Source organism: Sebastes fasciatus, chromosome 9 (assembly GCF_043250625.1).
Source record: "Sebastes fasciatus isolate fSebFas1 chromosome 9, fSebFas1.pri, whole genome shotgun sequence".
NCBI lineage: Eukaryota > Metazoa > Chordata > Actinopteri > Perciformes > Sebastidae > Sebastes > Sebastes fasciatus.
In genome coordinates this window covers 32,290,439-32,307,232 of record NC_133803.1, presented here as the reverse complement: position 1 = coordinate 32,307,232, position 16,794 = coordinate 32,290,439, and the positions used below count along the sequence as shown (strand labels likewise).

The 16,794-nt window shown below is 40.7% G+C and overlaps 1 protein-coding gene across 1 annotated transcript in view; it reads left to right on the top strand.

Annotated features, from left to right (window-relative positions):
• cbr1 (carbonyl reductase 1) overlaps positions 1-14,007 on the top strand; it is a 585,032-nt gene extending 571,025 nt beyond the window's left edge. The window contains exon 8 of the transcript XR_012595377.1: positions 13,986-14,007. The gene's annotated coding sequence lies outside the window, so the exon portion shown is untranslated. The remainder of the gene's footprint in view (positions 1-13,985) is intronic.
• The last annotated feature ends 2,787 nt before the right edge of the window (positions 14,008-16,794 follow it).

The window sequence follows — 16,794 nt, the reverse complement described above, 5'->3', positions numbered from 1 at the left end:
GCGACTGATTTGCGACGTACATTCCACCTCTATTTCTAAACACTGTTGACACTTTGCACAACTACAGTGGTGATAAGAGGCAAACAATTACAACTCCTGCAATTTCCCTAAAGGCACACACACACACACACTTAAAAAGCATTTTCCGCAGTTTCTTACAGCTCCGTCGAAGACATGAGTTATGAGATGTGGTGTATGGACAAAATGGTCATTTTTGGATTTATGGATTGTTTGCGTTTTGATAAGAGGGGAATTAGAGTGGAGGGGGAGGAGAGAGTGAAAGGTGGGTGTGTGTTTTGTGTCTGCAGTAACGGTGTAGCAGAGCAGAGTGACAATGAAGGGGAGAAAAAGAGAACATGATTGAGTGGGACATTTTGTCAGCCGCAGACGTGAGCTGGAGCCTGGATTGGGCGTTTTTGTGTGTGTGTGTATAGGGGTATACCAAAGTCTGAGTCACCCTGGACCTATTCTTTACTTCTTTATTGGCATTCTGAAGCAGCCACCTCTGTGCTAACCGGAGCAGTGCCACGGTTTTTGATAGGGCTGCCAGTGCCCATGTCCCTGCTGATTGTCTGTGTGGTTGTGTGTGTGTGTGTGTGTGTGTGTGTGTGTGTGTGTGTGTGTGTGTGTGTGTGTGTGTGAGAGAGAGAGAGAGTGTGTGTGTGTGTCTGAACTTCGGTACATTTGGGGACAGGTTTTGGATTCAAACCAGCTGGAGAGGGACAGCGAGGCTACTTGTGCACGTAATTGATATGTCGAGTTTGGTTTCAATGCATTATGCATCAGCTAAGGTATAGTTTTGTTACAGACGCTTGTGGCATTAATAACGTTTAGAAATGTTTTTCTTCTATATGTCAAATTACACTTTAAATCTCATAATTATAATGGGATATTTTTCTGATTGTTAACTTTAAGTGATTCCTCTTTTTCTCGTGACAGTTTCTGCTTGCTACATACATACAGTATTTTCAAAATAAACTTCCATCTTCACAGGAAACAATTTGCTTAGGTTTAGGAAAAGATGGTTGTTTGGGTTAAAATAACTACGCAAAAGAGAGACGGAGCACTTTGCAGTCTGCTGGTATCATATTGTACAAAGATGGCACGTCACCAGGATGACCTGCGAGTCCAGCGGAGCAAGCTGGAGACAAAACAAACAGGAAACACATGCTCCTATCTGTTTGTCCTGCTGGTATTGGATGAGAGAGTGAGTGGATATTCACAGCACAAAAATATAATGTCATTATATTTTAATTTTAGTTGAGTCACCTTTGCAGTTCATTTCAACACTATTGTTAGATATGTAAATCCAGTTTTAACCTCTGGAAACAACATTAATCAACATATTCTCATACAACAGTTTGTTTGACATCTTATGAAAAGTTATCCCTCATTTTTTCATGCCATCTCTTACGAATAGCCAGCAACACGTGTCTATTTCCGATCGTTACATGCATACTGTCTTTTAAAAATGAACTTCACAGGAAATAAACTTCAGTCTCCAGAGGGAACTTCTTGGTTAGGTTTAGGAAAAGACTGTGGTTTGGGTTAAAATAACTACGGAAGTTACGTGACAAATAAATCAACGTTGACTTCTGGTTTCACACAGGACATGAACAGCCTCGTGGGTGAAAGTCTAGTGTTTTTGGTCCCACCTATCCACCCTGACCTCCTCCCTACGTGGTGTTTATACTTCCTGGTTCACAATTACGTGGATTACATACAAATTGATTTTGTGGGATGTATAGGAATTGCAATGCATCACTTCTCGTAGGTATAGCCACGAGCGGTGGATGAGAACATCCTGCTGGAAGGGCATTCTTGGGTCCAAACCAACCTCTTACGCACTACACAAACTTGGACCTTGTCACCACTCATAAATTTTGATATGAGCCATAGCTCATTATTACGAGATGCTATAGTAACACTAATAATTCCCTTTAGTGAATGTAATGTGCTTCCATGTAAGGATAATGTCTGCTACCCTGCAGTAATAAGGTGTTTGCAGACATTTTGTGGCTGAACCGCACCATGAGATGCAAGTTAAGGCATTCAACTGTCAAAGAAATTGTACTTGACTTTCAATGTCACCCAGTTTGGTTTTAGGATCTACATCACAGCAAGGCAACATTCAATGCACCTCTCTATTTTTTCAGCAGCAATAAGAAATGGAAGTCAAAGCAGCTGAGGTTTTTTTTTTGTTATTATTTCCAAGGTTAGTCAACGGTGGTTGATGCTTCTACTTTCTTTTTCATTGCATTCCTGTAAATGCCTGCTCTTAGACTAAAAACAGCAAAAGGAGCTGCACTGGTGTTGTTCCAGGTGCTGATGTCAAAATAGTTCCTCATGTTAGGAGAAAGGATTTTACATCTTGGGAACGTTATCACAGTGACAATAATTTCACCGCCTTGACAATTGTAATGTAAACAGAAGAAGTATGATGTTCATGTGCACCACAGCGGGCTGCTGCATGATATCACGTTTCGTTGCAACAAAAGTTGAGTCAGGTTTTCCTTTTTAGCCATCACCCTCTGCATCAGCATCCCTGTTGGCCAACACAGTGATGTTGTTGAAATGGCTGCGGGGGATGCAAGATGATTTATTTCTTGCAGTGCTGAAGTTGGTCTGAGCATGGCATTGTGGTTCTTTGTTATTGGGTTGTATTAACTCAATGGACAGTCCTCACAAGAACAGAAAGACACCGTGTGTGTGCTAGATAGTCAATAATGGTGGCTTTCACAGAGAAGTGGACACAAACCAATGGTTCGGTTAAGAGTGTTTGTAGGAGACAAAGCCGATTTTTCTTCCAAATGGTGCCACTTAGGCACCAGAATCAAAAGGATTAAACTGTAGTGTGAAAGGGATTAAAGGCCTTTTATGACAACAAATTAAACATCATGCATGGATGTTGGAACACAACTTTCCAAATACACACACACACACTCACAAACACACACACACACACACACACACACACACACACACACACACACACAGACAGACAGACACAGAGACACATGCAAGGCCTCAGGAGTGAACCGCACAGCTGCAGTTCAGAGTCAGAGAAACAGAGGACAGATGGCTGTCAGGAGTACACACTCCCCCAAAATCAATGATGTAATATTAATTCATCTCACTAACAGGGAGACGGAACTCACTCCTCAGGCTCTACTACTGTATAGTACACATGCATATTGAACCTGGCGAGTGTTAATCTCCTTGTCTAGTATTAATGGCACCTTTGACTTAAGCAGCATTAATCCATTTTTGGCCACCGGGGAGCGGACGCACACACCTTAAAGACACACACACACACACACCTTTAAGACACACACACCTTAAATACACAGAGCAACATCCCCTTCTCCACCCACTCCTGAGAAAAATGTCCATTTTTTTTAGCTGCTAGATCTTCAACTATCTTCACCAGCCAGTACATGTGTGTGTATGGCCTACCACATTTAACAGTGGCGTGCACCAATGGGTTTATCAGAGCTTGTTTGCTGAAAACTAGACCAGCTAGACTGTAACTTACAGTGAATTTTCCAGCCCCCCCAAAAACGAAAGAAACTATGAACTTAAGAAAGGCCATATATGCTGCTTTCAAAGGGAACTTGTGAGGTTATATAAGTCAAGGGACGTACAAGATATGCTTCTAGTGTTAACATCACCAGGCTGGTCTCATACACTGTTCATAGCTATACCTACGAAAAGTAATGCACTGTACTTCGTTTATATCCCACAAAACCAATATGTGTGAAGCATAAAGAGCAGCGAACGCCACATAGAGCAGAGGTCGGGTTGGATCGATGGGTCAAAAAAATACCTGTCTTTCGCCCAGTAGACCGATGTTTATGTCCTCTGTGAAAACAGAAGTCAACGTTGATGTATTTGTCGCGCAAGTAAACCATGATCTTTTCCTAAACCTAACTAAGTAGCTTTCTTGCCTAAACCTAAAAGGACGTTGTTTCCTGTCAAGACGGAAGATTATCTTGAAAAGACTGTATGTAGGTAACGAGCAGAAATTGACACGTGTTGCTGGACATTCGTAGGAAAATGAACAAAAAAGGAGGAATAACTTTTTCATGAGATGCAATTGTATGATAATACGTTAAGACATTAAAGATTACTGTCACATTTTACTAAAATGGTCAATGATTTTTTTTCAATGTCATGCCAATAACAAAGATATGGTAAATAACGAAATAAAGTAACTTCCATGGGTTCTAATGTTTAGAAAATAAAAACATGAGAATCTGTTACAGCTATAGAAGTCAGAACTTTCAGAGAATTTCCACTTGTGAATAAAACATGTTATGAGTGGGTCATTCAGACTCCATTTGAAAGCACCACGCTCCATTCAGCTGCAGTGTTGGGTGATTATTTTCTGTGGATTATAGCATCTGTAAATGGAGCTTATATCTTCACATTTAGGTCAGTATAGATTTTCACATAGCAGATCTTGAAGCAATTTGTTTTGAAAAACATTTCCCTTTGTGTTTTTATTTCATGAAAATACAGGATATAGGTATCCCTATTTTTTTCTTTTTCCACTAGGTTCATACTAAGTAAAATCTTAAGCCACATCACATGGTTGCGGTTTGTGTTGCAGATGTGTGAGAGGACATTATAGGGTTGAACAAGAGAGCTCGCAGCCATTCACTGGATGTGTTGAAATCCAACTAGACAAGCGTATTGTGGCCTTGTTTCCTCACTCCCTTTCTCTCTTCATCCCTGAGCATCTGTTTGCATCCCCTCTCTCCCAGGCTTCCTGTCTCTCCTATCTTTTTTTAAATTTTATTCTGTTCCCTGGTTACCATGTGGGCACAGTGTGAGATGTGTTTGTTTGTCTCCTTCGGCAGGCGCTTGCAAAGCAGCGTGCATACGCTCGCGCACACGTCCGCGAGCACATGTGCATAAACACATATTTGGGCGCACGCATACGGTGATGAAAGTGTGTTGGTGTTAAAGACGCCTAGAGAGATGATTGATATGAAAATCTCAGGTTTAGAAGAGAATAGAAAGTGAGAAAAACTGCTGGCAGCCTTACACACAATGTGCACACACACACAGCTGTCTGTTGTACCAACCTCAGTAGATATCCAGGTACAATTACACGTGTGTGCAAATGCAAAAAGGTTTACATACCGTTGCACAGCTAATGGCCTAACTTTGATAAATACAGTAAGTGTGAACTTGTTCATCATGTTTATGTTCTGCTGTGGAGAATACGCAGGTTTACTTTGAGATACGAAGCTCAGCATGTACACTGTGCAACGAAACACTAACTACACTTTCAGAAAACATACTTAAATGCCTGACTCCATAGTGTGAACGAGCAGTTAAATGGGGCATTTAAGCTGACAATGCAACACCCATCAAACCTGCTGTTATCTGTTCCGAAATGCAGAACATATATTTCAAGAATTTACTGAATTGATACGACTTGAATTTGTTATTCTCTTCCATACCTCGCAGCTGCTGGTTGAGAAGATTTTCTGATCTTTCTCTTATGAAACCATTTTCAAAAGCAACAGGATATATTCAAAAATGCTTTGCAAACAAGTGGAAACCCAAGGTGAGTTGTTGTTTTGGTGACACAAGGAAGCAAGGTTATGTTGAAATCTTGTGTAAAATGTTATGAAGTGCTCAGGTCGTGTTGTGTAGATTTGTTTGTGCCCGATGTAGGCACCATGTATGAGCGAGTCTGTGGAAGGATTCACAAGGTGATTTCAAAGGAGTGTTTTTACTTCCCACACATCTGACCTGTCATCAAACTCGTTGTAATTTATCCTCAAAGCAAATTCTACTTAATATTTGATTATAAATTAACACTCAAATCACTTATTTCAATATTTTCCAACATGACCCAACATGGGTTGTTTATTTGTATTCTTTGTGTTTAGAGATGACTGATGAAGGGCAAATTCATTAAAGGTATAATAAGCCGTAATTTATGATGTTCTCTTTTCATCTGATTTTGCTGTGTTCGGGACGTTTCTGAGCTTCAACAATAATGTTTTATTTCTCTGATCCACTGCTTTGTTATCACTAACGCAGCTCCCTCTTTTCATTCACTCTATAGCTCGCTCCACCATCGCTGCTCTCTCTCTCTCCCTCGCTCGCTAGCTCGTTGAGCAGAGAAGGAGCAGCCAACTTTGAATATTTACAACCAACAACTGCTACATATTAACCTTTAAACATCAGTCTCAAATTAAATAACAAAAAACACACAAACCTATCATGCATGCATTAGCATTACCGGGACTGTAAACACATTAAGCTGTGCATGTTTTGAATCAATGTAAACCAAGCATTAAATACCAATATAAAAACTGTTCATGCATTCAGAGCAGGACACACCTGATTTCCATTTCAGTTTATTTGAAGGGGAGATAATGCAATGTCAAGTGCAGGGATGTGACTGCGCCGCTTAATCTTAAAACATATGATTTAATGCATGAAGAAGTAGCTCTTGAAACAGCACCATTGGTTGTAATAGCATGTTGTTTTGATATTTTTCTAACCATGGCAGGGAAGCGAGTACCCCCACATTACTGTGATGAGAATGAAATGAGGAAGACATCGCAGAGTGAATGTAAGATTAGACTCCAAGCAGTTGTGCATTCCTAATGAAATAAGAGAAAAGGTGTGGTGTCATTAAAGAATAAATAATGACGGATGCAGTTTTCCATCAACTGAAGCTGTGCAATGTGAGGAGAACAAACTGTCAGTCATGTTGTGGAGCAGCTTCTTGCTCATAATGAGATGTATGCACTGCCGTGAGAGCAGATGGGAGTGGTGCTGTGAACATGCTTGCAGCATTTTATTTTTTTCTTCAGTGAAGAAAAGTGACATTGAGACTGACAGTGAAAGGGGAAGAATTCTACTAGTTGCCTGCATTTTTTTCATTTCTGAGTAGAGGAGCTACCCTAGCATGGTTTCACAATGTTTCCATACTTGTGGGACGATCCTTCCTTACTGCTGATGCAAACTGAACCTTTCCTGCTGCTGCTGCTTCACAATAAAAGCTTTCCACTGGTGAAACCGACGGGATGCTTTTATTGTGAAGAAGTTATGGGAAATGCAATGCGTTTGTCACCAAATTAGCAGAGCTTCATTACAGTAGCTGTGCCATTCCTCAATACAACAGGTGTTACAAATTAAATAGGGGCATATTCTGGGATATTTGGTCAGCAGATCAGTTTTAAATATTGCAGGGAGGACTAGTACAAACAGAAACATCCACAGTGAGCTGAAAATCTCACACTCTCACTCAAATATTCTCATATGCATATAGTTCTATGTACATTAACTCTCTGCGTATAGATATAAATATAACTCCACCTGTATATGTAATTTATCCTTTATAATACTCTTACACATTATTTTTTAAACAATATTTCATCAGTATGGAACTTATACCTAACATACGTCTATCCTTTGCACCTTAACTGCAATCTGTATACTGTATATGTATATACACCACATACATAGTCATTTGTATATATTGTCTCAATCATCACTCTTGCACTCTGGTTAGATGCAAAACTGCATTTCCTTGTATTTGTACTTGTACAATGTGCCATGACAACGAAGTTGAATCTAATCCAAAAGGGCAGCAGACCAGGTACCAACTTTACCTTGCTGTGTGGTTCAGTGGAAAAACACTCGCACCATACCAAAACATTCTCTCTCTCAACTCATCAAATACCGCCGCTTGGTCAATATACGCTCGTTACATGCATAGTGTCTTTTTAAAATAAACCTCTGTTCTTTACAGAAAGTTAGGTTTAGGCAACACAACAATTTACGTAGGGTTAGGAAACTCTCGTGGTTGACGTAATGTTGCTGACTAGCAATTCATGTGACTAACGATACCGACGAATCACATTACTAATGACTGACGTGACAAAATTAGGTTTCCAATGCAGAGGGACGCTGACCAAACGGTGGTATTTGACGAGTTGGGAGTGAGAACGGATTGACCATACTAGCGTGGAGCAACTAACCCCCCCACTGTGGAAAAACCCTATCACTGCTCTAAACTGCTCACATGCATCCACTGCTTCCACACACACACACACACACACACACAATGTGATGAGTGATTGATTACAGCTCTAATCAGCAGATGAGTCACAGCTGCTTCCCTGGTTTTAGGAGCAAGCAGACAGATGTTAAAAGAGCGATAGGGTATTAGGCTGCTGACTCTCTCTCCATCCATCTCTCCTAAACCTGCTCTTTTGTCCTCCCTCTTCTCTGCTTCCCTCCCTACAGTCGCCTCACCTTCATGTAACCCTCCTTAATAAGATTCCCCCTGCTATTCAGAAACAAGGTGATTCTCTTGATTCAACATTTTCCTGTTGGGTGCCCTATTCATACTCGGCATGAAACATAACCTTTCTATTCAGACTGTCTATTCTGCTTCATTTCAGTGTGGTATATCAGTAAGGACGACTCTCACTGTCAGTCGCTGTATAAAATGCACATAAATGATGATCTTTGCTTCCTTCAAAATATAATTTCTTCAAAAATATAATTTCAATTAAAGCTGCAGGCAGCGATGAGCACTTTCTCTGAGCCATATTCTCAAACGTGTGCCGTCAAGACTCAAGAGTTCTTTTACCAACCAAATTCTCGAATAAGATGAGTTTATTGATTAGCACACATTTTTCCGGGGAGGAGAAACTAATCAGTGATTAGTTGGACTGACAAATTATGCAGTCTGGTACCTTATTGTGCTATCACTATATCTAGTACTTCAATAGTCATTTTAAATTTACTTAATGTTTAAGCTTTTTTTCTTCCAGTGATGTGAAGCGAATTGCATCATGATGGTAGTTCACTCATCCACGTGACCAAATCGCAAGAGCAGCTCAGATGTATTATTATATAACTATTAAACAATCTTCAAACTGCTTGTTGTTTTTGTTGTTTTTCCAGAACAGTCCGCAACTCTAAAACATTACATTTACAATGATGTAAAACAAGAGACAAAAATATAATAATACTAAACTTTATTTATATAGCACCTTTCAAAACACAGTTAGAATGAAATGAACTAAAAGCCACATCTAACTCATGAATGCACTGTCTGATGGACACGGAAATGCACAGCTGCGTCAACCGGCATCCCGCCAGTACCCCCAACATGCCAGCCCATTCTCACTCCCAGGGCGTCAAATACCGATGCTTTTGCACGACCGTCAATTCAATACGTATGAGTACGAGTAAGGCGCAACGCCAAGTGTGACACCTCATGCTCGTGGCCATATGCCTAATGTACAGAACACACTGGTTGCATCTGAAATTCTATACTAACATGCTATTTAGTACGCTAAAAGAGTATGTGAGATTTTTTAGTATGTCTGAAACCAATAGTATGCGAATTGCATACTATTTCCGGTGAAATATTGCCGTATGCAACGCTGGACACTATGGCAGCATAAATAACCCACAATGCAACACGGTGGTGGTGAACTTTTATAACGAACGTTGACGGACAGCTCTGTAACATTAATAATGCAATTTAACTGTAGAGAGATGTCACTTTGCTGGCCGTTATATATATCTTAAATAAGTTCAGACTTTGATTCTAACCAACCGTCGTTTTGGTCACATGAGATTGGCACGGGTTACCATGGTTACACGTCTCCAAGGAGGCTCTCAGGAAGTGACGACGTACCTTTTATTCACACACTAGTACAGTATGTTGAAGGATAGTACACTTGTTGAGTATGTTGTGCATAGTATGCGATTTCGGATGAAGCCAATGATTGAACCCTGCTCAAGGAATATGTTTTTGTTGTTGTTTAAAAATGCATCTTTATAAATGCACCAGCATCCATATGTTGGTGCAATAGTCTAAACATTACACTTCAGAGTACTTACTGACTTTGTTCAGTGTTGCTCAGATTGTTCTAGGAGTGTCTCAACAGCAATTGCACAGATTTGTCAGTTGACTTTCAGATTCCTGTTGAAGCCATCTGTTGATTTGGCTGTGAGCTTCAGGCTACTGTCCAACTCAAATCACTTGACTTGTTCTTGTGGCACACAGAAGCAGGTTCTCCTCAGCGGCAATAACTTGCCTCTACCTTTTATAAATGTCCCATTCCCTCCTGCTGCTGAAAACGGTATAATGCTGCCATCACCATGTGTAACAGCGGGGGTGGTTGTTGGATGAGGGATTTGTTTCCCCATTGCCCAAACACTCAGAACTACTTCACTCTCCCTCTGTGCTTTCTGACTCCTGTGGCAGTTTAATAAATTTCTTCGAGCAGTTTCCACTCTGACATGAAATATCCTTTGCGTGGGCTTTACACTATGTAGTTATAAATCATGCTAATTGCATTGGCCACAAGTCGAGGCACATGCCACTTATCAAAGACATTAAAAATTCAAATGTGGATAACTCCTGAACTTTGACAGTCAAGGTGAGCCCAGTGGTATCAGGATCCAATCTGAATCCTCTGTACAGCCGATTAGACTGCTGTCAGGCTATTAAATAGGCGTTATCAGTCTCTATAAGCCCCATAGATGTGGGTCAATAGGGGCCCACTACACCCACTAGTATGTTTTATCATCTATTCACATGGTAGATCACAGATAGAAGGTGTAAAAGAACATGAAAGCGACCTCTAGCAACCGTTGTAATAATGACAGGAGCAGAAGCGGAAGTCAGACGCTGTAGTATAGACAGTATGAAACTTGTATTCGTAGTTATTTTAACCCAAAACACAATGTTTTTCCCTAAACTTAACCAAGTATTTTCTTTTTTTTGCCTAAACCTAAGGAAGTTGTAGTTTTGTTTCCTAAACCTAAAGAAGTTGTAGTTTTATTGCCTAAATCTAACTGTATGTTTTTGCCTTAACCTAAATAAGTTGTAGTTTTGTTGCCTAAGTATTTTTGTTTCTGTTAAAAATGTGACGTTTCATTCAGTTTTACATGTTAAAACGTGTTGCTTTTAAGTTTCACTTTCACTTTTACAATGTAGTAGGTGTAGTAGCCCCCTAATGACCCCAATCTATGGTGCTTATAGCGACTGATAATGCATTTTTAATGGCCTGATAACAGTCAAATTGGGCGCTCTGTAGGTCGTAACAGCGAATGATATGGAAAATTCCAGCTGGCTTTGAATGTTTTCTCGAGACACTTTATGTGCAGTTGCTAGGACAACACAAGTGCTGGTAAGCAACTTAACTCTGACTGATTGACCATCCTTTCAGGAAATTGGTTCAATCAACAAGAAACCTCTCAGGGGCCCATGCGATCTCTGCTCATTGAATGCATCGAAGTGTGTATCCTGCAGTGTGATAACATTTCACACCTCTGCACAAATTTGAGCATGCGTCGGCGTGAATGAGACCTGTAGGGCCAACAGGATACGTGCCTCTATGGTATCTTTCTGTGGGTCTGTGTGTGCTTCTGATTTGATAATGCTAATGCATACACACAGATGTACATCTTATGGGTTTAGGTGAAGACTGAACCACATATACACTTTTCCCACTTGAGCAACATTTATCACACCTTCACATGTAATCTGTGTCTTTCTCTCACAGACTATATTTCTTTGTAAGAAATTGCTTATATAGACATCATGAAAGTTATGACATTTTGTCTCATATAATCTCGGTCACACTAAATGGAGTATGAATGACACGGTAATTCACAAGTAATTTTGCTCGCTATAAGAACGCCGTTCTTTCTATCGGTGTGTCATTTATACATCATGTAGTCTGTACTGACTGTAATGTAAACGCATCTGTGTGAATATGCTAAACTCAGCGGTACTGACGTCGAATAACAGGAGACTACTGATGATGGGAGGAGAGGTGGATGAGTCCAACAAACACAGGACTTTAGACCAGGAGACTGCTGTTCGTGTCCCAAAGTGTTGTTGAGTTATTTTGAAGCTACGTTAGTGTGTTTTCTGTACTTCTGTTACATTGTTTATGTATTTTACTTAGTTTACTTATATAAAACGAAAACATGACGTTTTTACTAAACTTAACAAACTTGTTTTGTTGCCAAAACATAACTGCAGCTGTTACCTTAGTTTTGTTCTGTGGCGTAAAAATGACACGCAAAAAAAGGCGTCAAATGACAGGTGAAAAGGCTAAAATACATCGCCATCACACGTGGAATGTCCTTGTAATATCGTACTATTTATACGCCTTCCCATGAGATCGGGTTGTATAATCAGACTTAGATTTTAGACTTTATTATCCCACAAGTGTAAATTATTTTCCACAGCACTGTACTTGTCAGACACCGATGCATACAACAGCACACAGTAACAGCAATACAACAGCATTAACAACAGAACATGACGGACAGCAGTGCACACTCAGGCCTATTTAGCGACGCCTGTTGTTTAACTATGACTGCAGGTATCAAGCTTTTCCCAAAGCGAGCTCTATTGCACCTCAGTGTTCTGTACCAGTGCCCGGAGCGGGGCATTATGGTGAGGTGGTGATTGAGTGGGTGTGTGATGTCCTGTGCTATTGAGATTGCAATGCGTGCAATGGCTTTGTTGTTTAGTTCTGTGAGGTTGGGGAGACCAATTATCCCGGCAGCAGTGTTGGTTATGCGTGAGTTTTGTCCGGTTAGTGACAGATAACATGTTAAGTCTGCGGATGACTGATAGTCTTTGGCGGCTCCATTTTTGAATGTCATTGGTGTGCTGGTCATCCAGGATGTGAAGTGGCATACATCGAAACACATCGGGGTGGTGGATGGGTCAAACAAACACAGGACTTTCACCCAGGAGGCCGCTGTTCGTGACCCGTGTGAAACTGAAAGTCAACGTTCACTTATATTAATGTCCATAGTTTAATAACGTAAAAAACTAAGTCATTTTAAGCCAAACCATGATGTTTTTTACTAAACCTAACCAAGTAGTTTTGTTGCGTTTTTGTTTTTGTTTCAATTTACAACGTTAACTGCGACCACTGCCACCTGTACAGTCCTTTGTAATGCACAGTTTCTGTTTTTAGTAGTTTTGAGCAATATTTAGATAAGCGGGTTACCGTTATAGTCTCATCTGTTACAATACAGCTGGCACAGCATGAGGGTGCCCAATACATCCAAACTGGCACTGTCCATTTGCCTTACCAGTTGGTGCCATGAATGCCGCTGAGAGGAAGCTAAGGTTTCGGGACATTCATTTTTTATGACAGTAAAACACTTGTTTGTAAAGCCTTAAAGCTGCATTAATTGATTTGTAGGCAATAGGGGGGCCGGAAAGCAAGGAGCAACTTTGCCAAAACAAAGTCCTCCAAGCTGCTTTTAAGCTCCATTGAAACTGTAGACAGAACGTAAAGCTCAGGTCATGACCAGCCACTTTATGTCTGAGTGAAGCTGCTACTAAGGGAGACAAACTGTAAGCTAACTGCAGGCCAATATGCGCATTTAATACATTAACCACACAACATTATATTCTAAATATTATCTGGCAAGTGTTCAATGTCAGCAGTGGGCGGCTGCCAATGATCAGAGCCAACGCTTCACTACTGAAGCACAAGCTGTTGATTGAATGCTTTGTATACACCATGCTGTGCCTTCAAGGTTCGAAAAATAAATAGATTTTAGAATAAACAAAAAAAAATATTTATCAACTTGCACAATTTCAATTAAAACAGGACCCGTTTTATCTAGAAGTTCTTCTCTGTCTTCCTGAATGGCTCGAAGCGTGGGTGAAAATCGCTGAAAATTTTGCATGTAGCCCTTTTTAATTTTCTCTTTCCGCACCAGTGGAGCGATAACGCTGAATGCACTTTTATGTTAATAAGACAAGTGAACTGAAGAATGAGTTGAATGGCTGCAGGCAGCTCAACTGTCAATGAAGGGTCAAATGTGGCTTGTGGGCTGGGAAATGAGAGTCACTGGTCTTTGCATTCAGCAGCAATGTGGATGTCTGAACAAGAAAGCACCTTTGCATATTTATGTGTATGTTAGGGAGCATGTTGTTTGAATGGTAGTCCTACTGTGTGTGTGTGTGTGTGTGTGTGTGTGTGTGTGTGTATTGCATACCTTTTTAGATGTTCAGGAGTACTCACTTGAGAAATCCAATCCATTGGAGCATGAAAGCTGATTGAAGGAGTGAGACGAAAAATATCTCTCCTACAGCTTAAAGAATACAAGAATACACTTTCCACATGACTGTCCACTGTGGATAGTACCCCCTCAGTGTCTGCGGGATTCACAGCTGATCGCCATAGCGACGCCACGTGAAACTGCCGTGACATCGTCTTCAAAGCACTCGCTGAAATGTCTGCATTTCCTCAATTGTAGGATGTAGTATATGTAGTGTATACTAGTTGTAGTTTTGCTGCCATTTAAAAAAAAATCTGGGTCAGGTGGATAACAAAATTGCGGACGCTACTGACAGTAGCTTGGCAGGATGTCCCGTGTCGTGCAAGTGACGATTCTAGAGACAATGATCTCTGACCAATCAGTGGTCTGCAGTGTTTGAACTCCACCTTCTAGTGTCGGCTCAGCTCGCTTGAAACTTCGACCGAGCTGGTACCAAAAACAGTACCAGGTACTATCCCAGTCTGGTCTCGTAAACCGTTCGTAGCTATACCTACGGAAAGTAATGCACTGTAATTTGTATATATCCCACAAAATTCATATGGGTGGGTCAAAAGATACTGGACTTTCACCCAGGAGGCCGCTGTTCATGTCCCAATCTGAAACCAGAAGTCATCGTTGATTTATTCATCACGTAACTTCTGTATTTAAGTTACAATACTTCTGTAGTTATTTTAAGCAGACCTAACTAAGTAGTTTTCTTGCCTAATCCAAAGGAAGTTGTTTCGTGTCAAGATGGAAGTTTATTTTGAAAAGACTGTATGCATGTAACTAGCAGCAATTGACACATATCAACTTTTTCATAAGATAAAAAGCTAACTAAGTAGTTTAGTTGCCTAAACCTAACCAAGTTGTTTGTGAAGACGAAAGCTTGTTTTCAAAAAGCTGTATGCATGTAATGACATGTGTTTTGTTGCACATTCGTAGGAAAACGTACACAAAATGAGGAATAACTTAGGTATCATGCAAACCGTTGTATCAGGATACGTTGACTATCCACAGTTTTTGCTAGTGGGTGTGTGGTGAATATGGTTTGTAGGTGTTGGTGGGATAAATGATAACAAACCCAAACAAAGCAGAGAGTCTCTCTGAGAAAGAGGACTAAGGTGACCCAGGTGGTCCCAGTCATTCCTGCAAGAGAAGAGAAAACAAGGCACAACCAAATCAGCCAGAGGGCCAAACAATACATATATCGCACTCATACTTTTTTTTAATTTCATTGCATTTCAGCCACAGATGGATTATTAACACGTAGCTTGTTCTCGGAGTGAACCTTACACGATACATTCACACTGTGCATGTACATGCCTATATGTGCTTTATGTGTCGGTGGGCGTTGTTTGTGCCAGTATTTTTGGAGCGAAGGATTTATCAGATTTGTCATCACCTCGTGCTCTGATAGAAAAAAAACAAAAAACACCACACATGGCTGCCATGGCAACTTCTCATAGCCTGAGAAAAAGGAACATCTTTGATTTAACGCCATGAGTGTGACTCTTTAAAAAAACATTTACTGTAATGGCAGCTTGTTTTGAACCTTATTCGCCACTTCTTGCAGGATGTAAAGGGTTCTGACTCATGTAGACTGCAAGTCCAACTTCCACTTCTGCAGACACTCTCTCTCCGTGGTCAGCTTCTATGATGAGGCTCGTATTGTGAGTGAAAAGTAGTTTATTCCACGAAAATAAAAATAAACAAAAATAAATCCATATGCAATGACGGACTTTCAAAAACTGACCAATTCCGCCGAAAAATTGTTGCTCCCCATCCTGCTCCATTGAAGCTTATCTCGCACTAAACACACTTAAAGGGACACACCCAAATAGTCCAATAGACACAATGCACCTTTGCAATGAGGATTTAATACGAAAAAACACGTTAAATATTAATACATGGCTCTTACATTTACCCAAAGAGGCAAACAAACCTGTGAGTTTGAGGTGTCATTATTTTTCTCAAACACAAAGCAGACAAAGGAAATAAAAAAAAAAGTCAATACAGCTGTAACATTTTAAACAGGTTTGGAGACAACCACCGCAAATCAAATAACAAATTACAGGAAAAATCCCACAAAACATAATTTTTCCATTAACTGACAGTTTGAGAGGAAAGAAGATGGTTTGTTGCATTGTTTATTTCTTTCTTTGTTGTCAGAGGAATTGAAGATTCTGCATTCAAATACTGATAAACACACCGATGAACAGACATGAAGGCAGCGTCAGCTAGGGGGCTTTTCTCTTGTGGCCGAGATACAAAGCATGACAGACGCCATGTGCCACCTTAAAGGGCTCCAGCCGGTGCTTCACATGATGGAGGAAGACCGGTCTGGGCTGGAGGCGGATGATAACGTGTGCACCATGCACAGGCGATTGCGTCAAACTCACAGATCAGCGCGTTCCATCACAATTTCCCAATCTGTCGACGTGCACGGTCCTCAGCACACGCTCTTCTTCTCTGCTCGACTTTTCAACGGAGTAATGTCTTCATAACACCGAGTCTTTTGACTCGAATGGGCTGAGATTCCTCCTGACAGACTGCTGCTGATCGTCAGCCATAGAGAGAGAGAAAGGTCAGCTGACATGGAGTGCATTATCACTCAATTCCCCCGTCCTCTCCTCCCTCTCAACCTCAATGCCTCCAGCCTTGGACAAAGAGACGCACCCTAACTGAGGTAGCGTGTGTATTAAAAAACACAGC